Here is a 14,936-nt window from a genome sequence, read left to right on the forward strand (position 1 = left end):
ATATATCAATTTATAGATAGTATATACACATTTGTAAATTACTGGCACCAGATTTTATAAAAGCTATATCAATTTATAGGTAGAATATATACATTTGTAAATTACTGGCATCAGATTTTATAAAAGCTAAATAAAAAATCTAAAAACTAGATGTATTTAAACTGGTATACTTATATCTTAAAAAACATATAGATAAAATATAAAATAATCTGAAAATCAAGACTGATACTTAAAAAAATAATTGTGAAAGAATATTTTGAACTGTGATGCATAAAGACCAAATTTGCCTTAAATTGTCCCACATTTTGTTTGATTTTACCAATGTCTCTGAATTCATGATTATCTGTAATTTGCCTTATAAGAGTTCCAGACTGATCTCATATGGTGCAATCCAATATGACACACCCATGAAAAACTCGGGCCCTCCTCAGAGTAAGTCTAGGAAGGAAACTTATAAAATGTGTAACAACCAAAGAAGAGAAAAGATAGAAACTAATAAAATCTAACAGTCATCAAATATGAACAACACCATAGTAATTTGTTATAGCCCTAAAAGTAGAGTCTCAGTTACCTATGTCACCATAGTAGAGATAACATGCGTTTTTCACATAGTCAATATAATAAAAATAGAATCTGTCCAACCAAAGAATAAAACTCAGAAGAGCAGACAAAATTTGCAAAATACAATAATTTCAAATCCATACTATTATAACAACTAAACAAGTACACTAACCATTATAACAACTAAACAAGTACACTAATTTCAAATCCTTCAATAACAATTCAAATCAAATGAGTCTCAAGACTCAAAACCCCAGTATTCAGATCCCACAACAGAGTAATAATTATATGTTTTCTTGTAGATTGTTGTAAAAACCAACCTTGTTCACCCAAAGTGTTGAAGGGTCACCTATATTACACTGCTCAATACAATATACAAAGCAATTTTATTTCCAAAATGCAGTTGGAAAACAACTCATAAAATCTAACAGCCACCAACATGAACAATTTCATAGTAATTCATTATTGCCCTAACAGATTATCTGAAATTAAATGAAAAAGGATAACAAATCAGAAAGCATCACTGTCTAAGGTATAGAATGAACATATATATTAGTAAAATACATAATAAAAATATTCTATAAGATTTTCACCCCCAAAGAGGCTAATTATAACAGATTAGAGCGCAGGAAATAAATAAATAAAAATAAGTAGAAAGTGATAGAATAATTAATTTATTGTCCTAAAGAAAATCAAACGCTATAAAATGGGCAGGATCCTACAAAACCCAAGGCTAACTTTACTACTCCTGGTAGGAAAATCCATGCCTTTTTCGGCCTCCACAATCAAGGACAACCAAAATAAACAAGCAAATCGAGCCAGCCTTATTAAATGCAGACTGGGGCAGGGTAATGTGTAACGGAATGGGAGATAACAACAAATTCCTTGCTTCATCTTGTACAAAAATTTAAAAATCACTAAAATATGCTTCTCCAAATGACAATGCACTGTAACCTTAACAAAACTGCAAAGGTGAATTGAGACATTTTAAGGAACATCAATACACAGCTGAGACAAAACTCAAGAAAATCGACAAACATTAACCCATCCATATCAACCCTCTAGAACCTATGTAGCATGACCTAGCACCATAAAACGAGCTAAGCAAAAATGATTAAAACAGGGGAAAACCTGAGAGAGCAGACCAGCACATATAACAACAATTCATACCATATAAAAACACCTAAGATCAACTATCACCAAATTTCTTATCTAACTTGTCAATTGTAGGACTTAACATATTTTTCCAATGACTTAACTCTTATAAGGAACGACCAGCAGAGTGGAGATATCTAGATCCAGATCCAGGTCACCATCAGAAAAAAAGCCCAAGATAAATATGCGCACCACACTGATTAGTACCATCTGCAACAAACATCCACCAGGGTCAACATCTTCACTAGGAGAAACACAAACATTGTAACAGACACCTTTATCATCGACACTAGAATAGCTAGCATTATCTTCAGAAACAAGAAGAAAGGAATCCGCCTGAAGAGTGTATCAAAATCACTAGACTATTGACAAAAGCCATTGACAACAAATAACTTACTAAATTGGCCATTCATCATGATCATAAATTAAATCCATCTGACTACAATAAAACTTCAAATAGAGAGAAAATAGAACAGACAAATCTGCAGAAGACTAATAGAATCCTTACCATTATAACAATTGAAGAAACGATTACGATCCTATCCTTCAATAACAATTCAAAGCAAATGAGACTCAAGACTCAAAACACCAGTATTCAGATCCAAGAACAGGAAAACCCAAGTGGGAAACAGAATAATTATATGTTTCTTGTGAATTGTTGTAAGGACCAACCTTGTTCACCCAAAGCATTACAGGGTCACCTATATTACACTGCTCAAACAACAAATTATATTACAAGATGCAGTCAGCGAAAATATAGAAACTCAGAAAATCTAACAGCCACCAACATGAGAAACTTAATAATAATTCATTATTGCCCTGAAAGCTTATCTGAAATTAAATGAAAAAGAGTCACCAACATGAGAAACTTAATAATAATTCATTATTGCCCTGAAAGCTTATCTGAAATTAAATTAAAAAGAGTCACAAACCAGAATGCGTCTCTCTTGTGTATAGAATGAACAAATATACGAGTACAATACTGCATAAAATATTCTATAAAATTTTCACTCCCAAAAGAAGCTAATTACAAAATATAATAGAATAGAGTGAAGGATTGAGCGCACCAGAATAGAATAGAGTGAAGGATTGAGCGCAACAGAACGATTCCAAGGCAGACCATTATAGTAGTGGCACACCAGCTCCTAGAATTGGGCAAACATGAGCTTCCCAATGGCTGCCAGGGCGATTCTGATGTTGCCCATGGAAACCCCAATTGGAGTGCCCTAGAATCGCCGCCATTGAAACCACAATATGGCCTTCGAGAAAATCTAGGGAAGCGGACAGGAAGGCCAGAGCTATCTCATGCCGACCCAAAACTTCAGAAGCGCCACATCTGACCTACAAAACAGAGAAAATCATTTCAAGCTGCACCCCACAGTTTCGACTAAGGCAAACTGATATTGAACTGTGCATAAATGATCTGAGGCTGCCTCTATATATAGATAGAGAAATCAATGGTCCCTTCATCAACGGTCCTTTCATCAACGACATTATTCTATAAGAAGAAAAAAAACACAGGCGGTTTCATCAACGGCACTATTCTATAAAAAGAAAAAAACACAGGCCCTTTATCAACGGCATTTTTCTGTAAAACGCAACAAAAATCAAATTGGCCGTTTCATGAACGGCACTATTCTATAAAAAGGGCAAAAAACAGACCGTTATCTAGACCCTGGGCGCTGAGTAGAGATGGACTACACTAAGCAACATAAGCAGGGAAAGTTTGAAAGGGATAAAAGTCTCGATATATCAGTTCACAACGGAAACGGTGATTTTTATTTTTACTTTCTTTTTTTAAATTACTAAGCGTCACGAATTTAATAATTTAATTAATATTATGATTTCATAAAATAATTTTTTATCTTTTTGATCATTTTTAAAACTAATTCCATTGAATATTATTTGTTTTTAATAATAATTTAATATTTTAAAAAGTAATTTAATTATTTATTTTTTAATTAATGATATGAAATTTCCACAATCTATAGTTTTGATCAATGCTACTTTTAGATTAGATTTTTTATCAAGATTTCGAATCACACTATGTAATACATCATCACCATGAAGAATGCTAAGGAGAATGAATATTGTTGCAGATTATAAGAAACTAAAAAGAAGAGGGAAGAGAGGGTATAGGTAGCATAGGAAACAAGGAAAAAAATAAAAGTGCCACATAGTATAAGTAACAAGTAAAGTAGTAGAAGTAATAAATATAATAAAATATGTATATTATAATAGAAGTAACAACTATATTGTAGTAGGAGTAATAAATATAGTAAAATAAGTATTGAGTAGTATAGCTGGTTAATTCCATAATTTATTGAATTAGTCTAATAAGAATTACAAACTTCAATTTCAGATGCATATAAAATTTGTAGTCATGAAAATTTGGCGCATAGGCTGAGTTTAGCAACACATTGATGGCCTAGATTAGTGAATTAATGATCTTAACACATAGATGCATCGTTTTAGTGTAATGATGGCGTAGATTAGCACATGCACACCAGAGGAATAGAATTTGATTTTTCTCTTTGCTTTTCGATATTTGTCGATTGCATCAACATTTGCCGTGTTGATTTTTGATAGAATAGATTATGATTGACCTCATGATAAATGAGAATCAATGATAGGCGCTCAACAAGATTTGATTGAAATCTCTCATGAGTTGATTAGATTGGTAGATAAATTGGTTGATCAAATGTTGACTTGTGATATGTTATGATTTTAGGAGAATTTGAGAGTACTACAGTCTCGAGAACAATACTTGAAGACTTGGCTATTGATTCCCCATCTGGTGCAAGCAGATTTAGATATCATTGTGAGATGCAGTTTGTCCTCTTTGGTTGAAATGCCCCAATATAGGATTAACGAGGGATTATTGACTGCATTTGCGGAGAGGTGGCACAGTGACACCAACACTTTCCACTTGGAGACTGGTGAGATGACAGGTCCTCTAAAGGATGTCTACTGGATTTTGAGGATCTCAGTGGTTGGAGAGTTCATGATGTACAACCACACCAAGCAGGGAGGTACCGATGCTTTGAGGAGGATCTTCGATGATGATGAGATATGTGTTTATGAGATCTCGTGGCAGGATATGTTGGATTTGTATGAACCACTACCATCAGTGCTAGTTGGGTTTGTTGGAGGTTTCTTATGTCCCAATCGTAAGTCGAATGGACTATTAGTTGATTAGGGCAGAGTAGTTGAGAGTATGATTACAGAGGGTGCTCGGTATGCGTGGGGCTCTTGTATGCCTATGCATTTATATCATGATCTTCATCAAGTGGTATATCTTGGAGCCATGATCATATCAGCTAGGGTTACATTATTGCAAATTTGGTCATGGGAGCATGTAGCTATTACTCATCCTTTGGAAAATAGGGAGTGACTGGTTGGGAGGCCTTATGTTTTTGGCTACGCAAGTGTTGTTGCCTAGCACAAGCTAGGCAAATTGGAGTATTGGAGGTGAGTGCTCGATGACTTGGATACAGCTATATGATAGCCTTACTTAGACCGTGAGCCATGACCGAAGGATGATATGGAGATGCCTTATGTTTTCACTTCCAAATACTTGATTGGGTGAACACCTTTTATCATTGAGAGATTCATTCACACGAGGGTGTTCAGATAGTACAATTGAGTATAAGGGGTACCCCATGGAGCAGCTCTATATGCATGCAGATAGTAGGATGTCGCAGAGTGGGGACCAACCATACCATACAAGGCAACCTGCATGGAGTACTTTGGTTTAGCTACATAGACATGGGATTATGCCCGAGATGTGATTGATGGAGGCATGATGGTAGAGTATTCACATTATTTTGTGGTGCATGTAGTGCCTAGATTATTCTACCCGGAGGAGCCAATGCCCACTTTTGATGATAATGAGGATAGACCATAGCTAAGGGGATCCCGATTGAGGAGAGATGGGGATGATGAGGAAGATAGTGATGATGATGAGGATGATGATGGGGATGGTGGAGAGGGTGGAGGTGGTATGGGTGGTGCTAGAAGCTCTATGCGACAGAGGGTATGATGATAAGCCTAGGGGAGGTCACGATATAGCTGAGGAGGAGATCTGGTATCCCTCCTACATAGGACACAAGAACACCAGGTACCTCTATTCAAGCTCCGATATAGAAATAGATAGGGTAGAGACAAGTACATATTAGGATGCCTACCCATCAACAACATGCTCAGATCAACGCATTGAAGTCTTTGGTTTAGCAGTTACAGGGACAATTGAAATAGGTACAAGTGCAGTTAGCTTTGACATAGGGACAAATTACTTCTCTGATAGTAGAAAGAGATACGACCATTGAGAGATCCAAATGTGTAGAGGCCTTGGATGACAGATTAGAGAGAGTTGTTGAGAATACTATCATTGTAGATACTCTTATAGAAATCTAGCACTCAGCCAAGGAGGCTGAGTATTACCAAAATTTATATTAGACTATTATTCCTATTGATCAATGTGCCCCTAGCTACGCAAAAGTCTTAGGCACTTGGTCAGGACACAGTTGGCCATGGACCAAGAGCAGTGGTTTTACTGGGCCACTCCATAGGGATCCGATAGGTAGAGACCTAGATGTTGAGTAGTAGGCTCAACGAGGCCTACAGTGTTAGAGGGAACACAACTTAGCTCCATGTTCCATACTCATTATACTAGCATTTTGTACCATTTTGATGTATACACACACTCATGCAAATATTATATGATTTCTGTCATTTTTTTGATGTATCTCTCATACTGATGTGATTTGATTATACATTTGACTTTGATTTTTTTATTTTATAAGATGTAGTGGAGACTATTGATGAGATACCTACATGGTTTGTATGATGGTGGATATATGCATGTGATTTCTATATGCTTATGATGTCTATGTGATTGTTTTATATGATGATGCATTTGATTTATACTCTATATGTGTTAGATGTCTATATGATGCTTATGTATATGATAGATGGATGTAATGATGATTATGATTATGTGATTAAATGTATGGATACGTAGCATCATAAATTGTACACCCTTAATTGGGTGGTACAATTTCACGCTTAGGTTAGCACCTGACTTAGTGTGTTTGCATCTTGCATTTTAAATTACCTTAAAAAATTTAATTAAATCTAAAGTCTCCTTTCATCCCTTTACACATCATAAAATTGGGCCCTTTACTCTAAATGCACCCCTTTTTATTTGATTCTCTCAATAAATCATTTCATCAAATACCCTAATTATGTCCTATTTCGACCTTCAAGGCCTAATTTCACATATCTAAACGTTGCAAAATCCCACATAATCTTGGAATTTTCTCTAAAATCACAATATCTTGCTTCCCCAAAAAATGTGGCAAAAAGTTGGTCGGATAGTGTGTTCAGACTAGGCAGCATACTACCTGGTCTCGACTTTTTCTCCCCAAATTTAGAGAGTATTTTTTGGCGGTATTTTAATATTCAAATCCAAGAGATTGGTGAAAATTACTATTTCTAGGTTGGCCTATGACTCAAAACAAAGTTAGGGTCTCCTACATTTAGCCTTTCTTTCCTCATTTGAAGGATCCGGGACAAGCAATTGAAGGAGCCTCTTATGAAGTGAAATTACAGGTTATGTGAAGTCTACAAAAATAAATCAAACATTCATCAATCCTACATCAAGCATTTTCAACATTAATTAGGAGCTTTGAAGACATTGTACCTCTTGGTTTCATGTTATTTTCATGTCTTTGTATGAGCTTCATAACATTCATTTTTAGATTTACATTCATGCTTTAGATCTATTACAACATTTGTGATTTGAAGTATTTACATTTACATTTACATTCATTTAGGGTTTACTCTCCAAAGCGTAGGGTAGAAGTCTAGATTTACTTTCTCGTTCATTTAGGATCTTGCATGCACACAATATTATTGCACACATATTTTCAATACATTATCAATTATTTGTGGAGGTGGAAACCACCAAAACAAGGGGTTTGACTAATTCAAAACCCTATATAGCCACCTAGACACCATTTTTCAAGTTGCAGGTGCATGTCTATGAATCTCGCGCATGCACGATCTTAGAAACTGACAGAGCACATAGATACAGATCTAGTCTCATAATTTGACCTCACTCTTCAAGGAATAGGGTGTGGTTCCTTGGTCCTCCCATGACTATGGCATGGCACCCTGACCCTTTGATTTTTTCTACATTTTTTGGCAATTCTGCATTTCAAGTCTTCAGAATCCTAGATCCAGTAGTTTCATCTCTCTGTTCTGATAGGGACCAACGCACCCAGCACCCTGGTCTTGCCCAATATATACTATTTTTTGTGGCAGGTCCATCTCTGAGTCCATTTTCTAGTTCTTCTTTTTGTGTCTCAGTTTCAGATCTGCAAGTTTCTACATTTTCACTTTATATTTGTGTCTTTGTTCATTCCCTAGCATAGTTGATCATTGCATTGCATTTTGCACATTTCCTCTTCATAGAAGCAAAGGAATATAAACCCTAGAGACATTCCTTGACCCTCTCTTTCTTATAAGAAGTGGTCAAAGTGAATTATCTCTTAAGATCTTTTGTATTCCAATATGTGTATGAAAGTGGGATTAGGTCCTAACTACTTGGTTCCATTTTTATGCTTCACATTTTGATGAACCCAACTCTTTACACCTTTAATTTTGATTCATTTTCTTAGACTTGAGTGTTTATGCCATTGTAAAATTCAACTTTTTCATTTACAAGTTTTATTTCCTTGCAAATTTTTAAAAATTAGAGGTTAATTTCACTAAAACCCTAATTTTTAAATTCAAAATTGAACTTGCGCATTGCTTAATTTGGATTAATTATTTGATTTGGAAACACTTGGCACTTTTAGATCTTATCCAATTACATAGTTCTTGCATCATTTTACATTGTTCTCTATGTTTAAAAATTGTTGGCATAATGCATTTCTTTCATAGATGTGGTAATGGGTTAGCCTCTCTTGTTTCAATTTACCCCTCTTCACGAGAATATTTTAGTGCAAAGAAGAGTTGTCAACAAGCCCTTCAAAACTCTCTCATGTTCTAAGGATGAAGATTTGAAGAATTATGTTGATATTTCTCCTAAAGTGTGCTTCTCCTATGAAACTATCTTAGAGGAAGAGGATGATATCATAAACATTTTTCTTTATGTTACCTTACCTTCCATACATGATACTTCTCTTAGAGAAAAAATATTGATGGACATTGATTTATCTTCTCCCACATTTGGTCCTACCAATGGGGGCACCTTAGTGCAACAAGAGGTTATGAACACTTCTTTTAAAGATCTCCTTCCTATGTATGAATACTTGAAGAATGATGTTAATCTTCCTCCTAAAAAGTACTTCCCTGATGAGGACCATTTGGTGCAAGAAGATGGTATTGTCCCTACTTTTCCTAGTGATAGAATACCCTCTTTTGATTTCAGTAAAATTCCCACTAGAGATGATGAATTAATGAGTTATGCTTGTCCTTTTCCTAGAGCTTGTCTTAACCATAAAGATATTTTGGAAGAAGAAGATGAAATTATAAGCACTTTCCTTAACTCTCTCTCTACTAAAGATCGTATTAAAGACATTTTGAGGCAAGAGGATGATTTCAACAACACATGTATTCATTCTCCCCCTTATAAGGATGAAGCATTACTAAATATTGTCATTCCCTCTCCAAAATTGGCCTTAACAGTGGGGACATCATTGTGCAAAAAGACACTTTTTATGCCTCTCTTAATGATCTCCCTCTTTGGGGTGCACCTTTGGATAATTATGTTGGTTACTCTCTTACTATGTCCCTCCCTTATAAGAGTACCTTGGTCAAAGAAGATGACATCATGATAAAAAAAGGGTGATATGATTGACAATTCTCTTAATAACACCCCACCTTCTATTCATTTCAATAAACTTCCCTCCAAGGATGACGCATTAATACATAATTCTCTCCCCTTTCCCAAACTTGGTACTACTTATAAGGATACCCTAGTTCAAGAAGAGATTGTTAATATCTCTTTCAAAGATCTTCCTCTCAAGGATGAAACTTTTAAGAGTAATGTTGATCCTTCTCCTAGAGAGTCCCTCTCCCATGTAGATCCTTTGGTGATAGAGGATGATATGATATTTCCTACTAACACTATACCCTCTTTCAATAACTTTACCTCTATAGATGAAACATTAATTCCTACTTCTAGTCCAACTCCCAAAATTGATCCTATCCATGATAACATTTGGGTGCAAGAAGAGACTATCAACACTTCTTTCAATGATCTTTACCATACGAATGATGTTCATCCTTCTTCTAAAATTCATCAGGATACCTTGGAGTAAGGGAATGATCTTAGGTCACAAGGGTTTGGTATTCCTAAACCATATTCAATCAATATGATACATGTGAATGGTTATGAAATACCTAATAAGTGTCTCTTCACAGTTCAAGGTGCTAGTCCTTCTCCAAATTCTCAACCTATTAAGAATCCTCGATTGGTTGTTCAGTGTGGTTTTAGTGATGACTCCTTTTGCACTCTTAATAAGCTAGTTATTTCTGTGCAAGGAGGTTATCCTACTAAGATCCCTTGTGAGTATGCTAAACAAATCATCTGAGAGAGTTACAATGTGGTTGCTCACATGTATAATACACGAAACAATAGGCAACCTAATCCTCCTCTAGTTATTCCTTCTTCACTTCCTCCCTCTCAACCTATTCTTCCACAAGCACCTCATATCCCAAAAACTCTTAGTAAGGAGTATGATCATATTGAATAACTTAAAGCTACTCTTTCCAAGATATCTCTTTGGGATTTGATTCAAACTTTATCCACTCATCATGAAATAATACAGGATACTTTAAAGAATTTATATGTCCCACCCACAGTGACACCTAATAATATGACTTCTTTAATTGATCCTATGAAAGAATCTAAAGATCAAATTGTATTTACACAAGATGAGTTGCCTTCTCATGATATCCAACACCAATATGGTCCTCTTATGATTTTTATCCTTATCAATGGTAATGTTATAAGAAGAACCCTTGTTGACAATGGCTATGGCCTTAATGTTTGTAGCATTAGTCTATTACATAATATCAAGGTGGATACATCTCTTATTAAACCAAATTCTTTTAATATTTGTGGCTTTGATAATGTTCCTAGATCTTCTTTAGGTACTATAAGTTCCTTGTCTATTAAGGCGAGATCTATTATTTTACCTACACCTATCCATGTCATGCCCGATGATCTTAATTATAACCTTATATTAGGGCAACCTTGGCTTCATAGCATGCAAGTTGTCCCTTCTACTCTTCATCACAATGTCAAGTTCATTTATAACAATAAGATGTATACTTTGTATGTTGATACCAATTTACAAGTCTCATTGCAAACCTCATCTTCTTTTTCAACCACTTCTAATCCTTCTTCAAATATGCATATTTCCTTTAATACCCGTGTTCCCTCTAGTGATTCCACAACTCCTAAAAAGGATCCTACTCAATCTGAATTGTCTCCCAAAGATATTTTCTCCTGAAGGGGTACTCTCAGATGACAATTGAGGATCTCTAGACTTTAACCCTACTTTTGTGGGAGAATATTGGGTCTCTTGGAAAGGATCTAAAAGTGAGAAGGAGAAAGATAAGGATGAACCTAAAAAGCAATCTACTTTGTCTAATTAAATTAGTAAAAATTTTGTGGGTACTTCTAATTAAAAAAACCCTTCGAAAGCTTCTTCTTCAGCATCTGATTATGATTTTGAGACCTATGAGGCCCCACCATCCCTTTCTGATATGGCATCCCTTTATGGTCCATTTTTTCATATTTTAGCTAAGAGTGGATATAATGGCAATGGTTGTGGCACAAATGAACAAGGGATTAAAGTTTCTTTATAAAATAACATACACAAAGCTTCATTCAGACTTGGATATAATCCTTCAAATCCCATCAAAGCATCTAAAAGACCATCTCTTAATGTGAATTCTATATTTAGTAGTGACGATGACTTCATCTCAATTAAATCATCCTCTACATCTCTCAACATTCATCCCACTCATAAGGAAATCATGGCAATTGACAAATCTCTTTATGAATCTCCTCAAGATATTTCCAATCCCACTTATGAGGCCTTATCTTCTATTCATTCTAATTTATCCTCTCTTCTAGAAATAAGGTCCCAATAAATTATACTTGTCCCTTTCCTAAGGTTTCTTATGTGCAAAAGGAGCATGACTTAGTGGGCTATTCTTCTCTTACAAACTACTTTCTTGATCAAGACATTTCAATACTCATTATGTGAAATTGGTAGATTACTTACTCGAGGCTCATTTCCATTCATGATGGCACAATTTCATGTGAAATGATACTTTGGAAGCAACATGATAGCCTATTTTTGTCCCATCTCTTATCTCTATGTATGGGAGGCAAGAGTAATTTCAGACATCTCGCCTTCTTAAGATTAAAAATTTCCCCTTTGTGAAGTAGTGTCTTCTATAAGGATTTCTTATTGATTGTAGAGGTGTACATTCCTATTTGGAATTCCTTCTCTCATATTGGAACAAGTATCTGTATGAGGATCTTAGGTACATATCCTTCATTGGGACCTATTCCTTGGTATTAGAAGTCTATAATCATTCATCAAATTATTTTCTTCATTGAGTAGTATCTTTTATAAGGAATCCTTCTATGCTATGAACTTGCATATTCCTGATGAGAATATATTTCCTTCTTTTAGAAGAATGGTTCTTTTATAATTGGTCTCTCTTTGATGTTCTTGCCTCTATAATTGGGGTGCAAGGGTGGTATTTCAATCTTCTCTCTTTTTCCAATGATTCACCTTTCCTTTGTTGAGTTGCATTTTTCAAATGGATTTCATCTCTTGCATAGAATATGTCCTCCCTTTAGGACTTACTCTTTGTTTAGAATGATACATCTTTCATGAACAATCTCTTCTTAGTGAAAGAGTGCAATCCTTCGATAAGAATCCACTTTTTCCTAGATCATGGAGAATGTGTGTATTCTTGTTTTTCCTTCTCCTCTCCTTCAAGATGTTATCTTTCTCAAAGACCCCTTATATTAAAGAAGGTGGATGTATTTGATAATTATCTCTTCCTCCTTTTTCAAAAGATAAAAGGTAATTCTCTTTCTAAACCCAATTCTGCATTTTTCTACTTAATCTTTCATCTTGTGCTAGAGAGATCCAATCCTCACACTCTTGGTTGTGTTGGAATTGTGGCTTAGTTATCTTTCTTACCAAATGATTCTCCATCAGTTTTGATCTTGCATAAAACCTTGCCATGAGCATTTGTCATCAATTTTCCATAACAATTCGATGTGGTAAACATGATACCTTGTTTTGCCTCACTAAATTAGCAAGCCAAAATAGGGGGGCATATAGCTATCCATGAATTTCATCACTTCCCTTGTAAGCATTTACGTGATTTTGTGATTTTATCTCACATGTAGTTTTGTAAGATGCGATTCTTAACAAGTGTACTACAAATATCGTTGGGGGATTCATCTGACACCTTATGGATATATCCTTTTTCATGAAATGTTTAGTTTTCTATACGTTATCTTGCATGTGCATTTAGTCTCATATGACTGCGAAAGTGAGGGCTAAATGTAGTGTCATAAATTGTACACCCTTAATTGGTTGGTACAATTCCACACTTAGGTTAGCATCTATCTTAGTGGGTTTGCATCTTGCATTTTAAATTTCCTTTAAGAATTTAATTTAATCTAAAGTCTTCTTTCATCCCTTTAAACATCATAAAATTGGGCCCTTTACCCTAAGTGTGCCCCTTTTTATTTTATTCTCCCAATAAATAATTTCATCAAATACCATAATTATGTCCTATTTCAACCTTCAAGGCCTGATTTTGCATATTTAAATGTCACAAGTTCCCACATACTCTTGGAATTTTCTCTAAAATCACAATATCTTGCTTCCCCAAAAATTTGGCGAAAATTTGGTCGGATTGTTTGTTCGGACGAGGTAGCATACTACCTGGTCTTGAATTTTTCTCCCCAAATTTTAGGAGCATGTTTTGGTGGTATTTTAATATTCAAATAGAAGAGATTGACAAAAAAAATTAATTCTAGGTCAGCCTATGACTCAAAACAAAGTTAGGGTCTCCTACATATAACCTTTCTTTCTCATTTGAAGGATCCAAGACAAGCGATTGAAGGAGCCTCTTATGAAGTGAAAGTACATGTTATGTGAAGTCTACAACAACAAATCAAGCATTCATCAAGCCTACATAAAGCATTTTCAACACCAATTAGGAGCTTTGAAGACATTGAAGAATAATAAGAGATCACCGATTGTTGATTGCCTTGTACCTCTCCCTTAGGGTTTGGTATGGTTTCATGTTATTTTCATGTCTTTGCATGAGATTCATAACATTCATTTTCAGATTTAAATTCATGCTTTAGATCCATTATTGCATTTTTTATTTGAAGCATTTACATTTACATTTACATTCATTTAGGGTTTACTCTCCAAAGCGTAGGATAGAACTCTAGATTTACTTTCTTGTTCATTGAGGATCTTGCATACACACAAGATTCTTACTCACACATTTTCAATACATTATCGACTATTTGTGGAGGTGGAAACCACCAAAATAAGGGGTTTAACTAAGGAAAAACCCAATATATCCACCTAGACACCATTTTTCAAGTTGCAGGTGTAGGTATAGGAATCTAGTGTATGCATGATTTTTAGAATCGATAGAGCACATAGATAAAGATCCAATCTCATAATTTGACTTCAGTCTTCAAGGAATAGGGAATGGTTCCTAGGTCCTCCCAGGACTAGGGCATGGCACCTTGGTCCTCTGATTTTTTCTACATGTTTTGGCAGTTCTTCATTTCAGGTCTTCAAAATCCTAGATCCAATAGTTTTCGCTCTTTGTTTTGACATGGACTAGGGCACTCAACACCCTGGCCCTGCCCAATATGCACCATATTTATGTGGAAGGTGCACCTCTAAGTCCATTTTCTAGTTCTTTTTATGTCTTGGTTTCAGATCTACAAGTTTTTACATTTTTTAGTTTATGTTTACGTCTTTGTTCATTTCCTAGTATAGTTGATAATTACATTGCATTTTGCACATTTCCTCTTCATAGAAGAAAAGGAATAGAAACCCTAAAGACATTCCTTGACCCTCTCTCTCTTACAATAAGTGGTCAAAGAAAATTATCTCTTAGGATCTTTCATATTCCAA

The 14,936-nt window shown here is 35.1% G+C and overlaps 1 long non-coding RNA gene across 2 annotated transcripts; it reads right to left on the reverse strand.

Annotated features, from left to right (window-relative positions):
• Positions 1-820: 820 nt before the first annotated feature.
• LOC131048758 (uncharacterized) lies at positions 821-3,427 on the reverse strand. 2 transcript variants are annotated; one of them, XR_009372226.1, is made up of 3 exons: positions 2,784-3,415; positions 2,225-2,427; positions 821-1,926 (listed from the first exon to the last, which is right to left on the reverse strand). It is a non-coding gene; the product is annotated as an uncharacterized LOC131048758 (long non-coding RNA). The 2 variants fall into 2 exon arrangements; XR_009372228.1 differs by having other exon boundaries at positions 821-2,427; positions 2,784-3,427.
• Between the last annotated feature and the right edge of the window lie 11,509 nt (positions 3,428-14,936).

The sequence above is a fragment of the Cryptomeria japonica genome, chromosome 1, assembly GCF_030272615.1.
Source record: "Cryptomeria japonica chromosome 1, Sugi_1.0, whole genome shotgun sequence".
Classification (NCBI taxonomy): domain Eukaryota; kingdom Viridiplantae; phylum Streptophyta; class Pinopsida; order Cupressales; family Cupressaceae; genus Cryptomeria; species Cryptomeria japonica.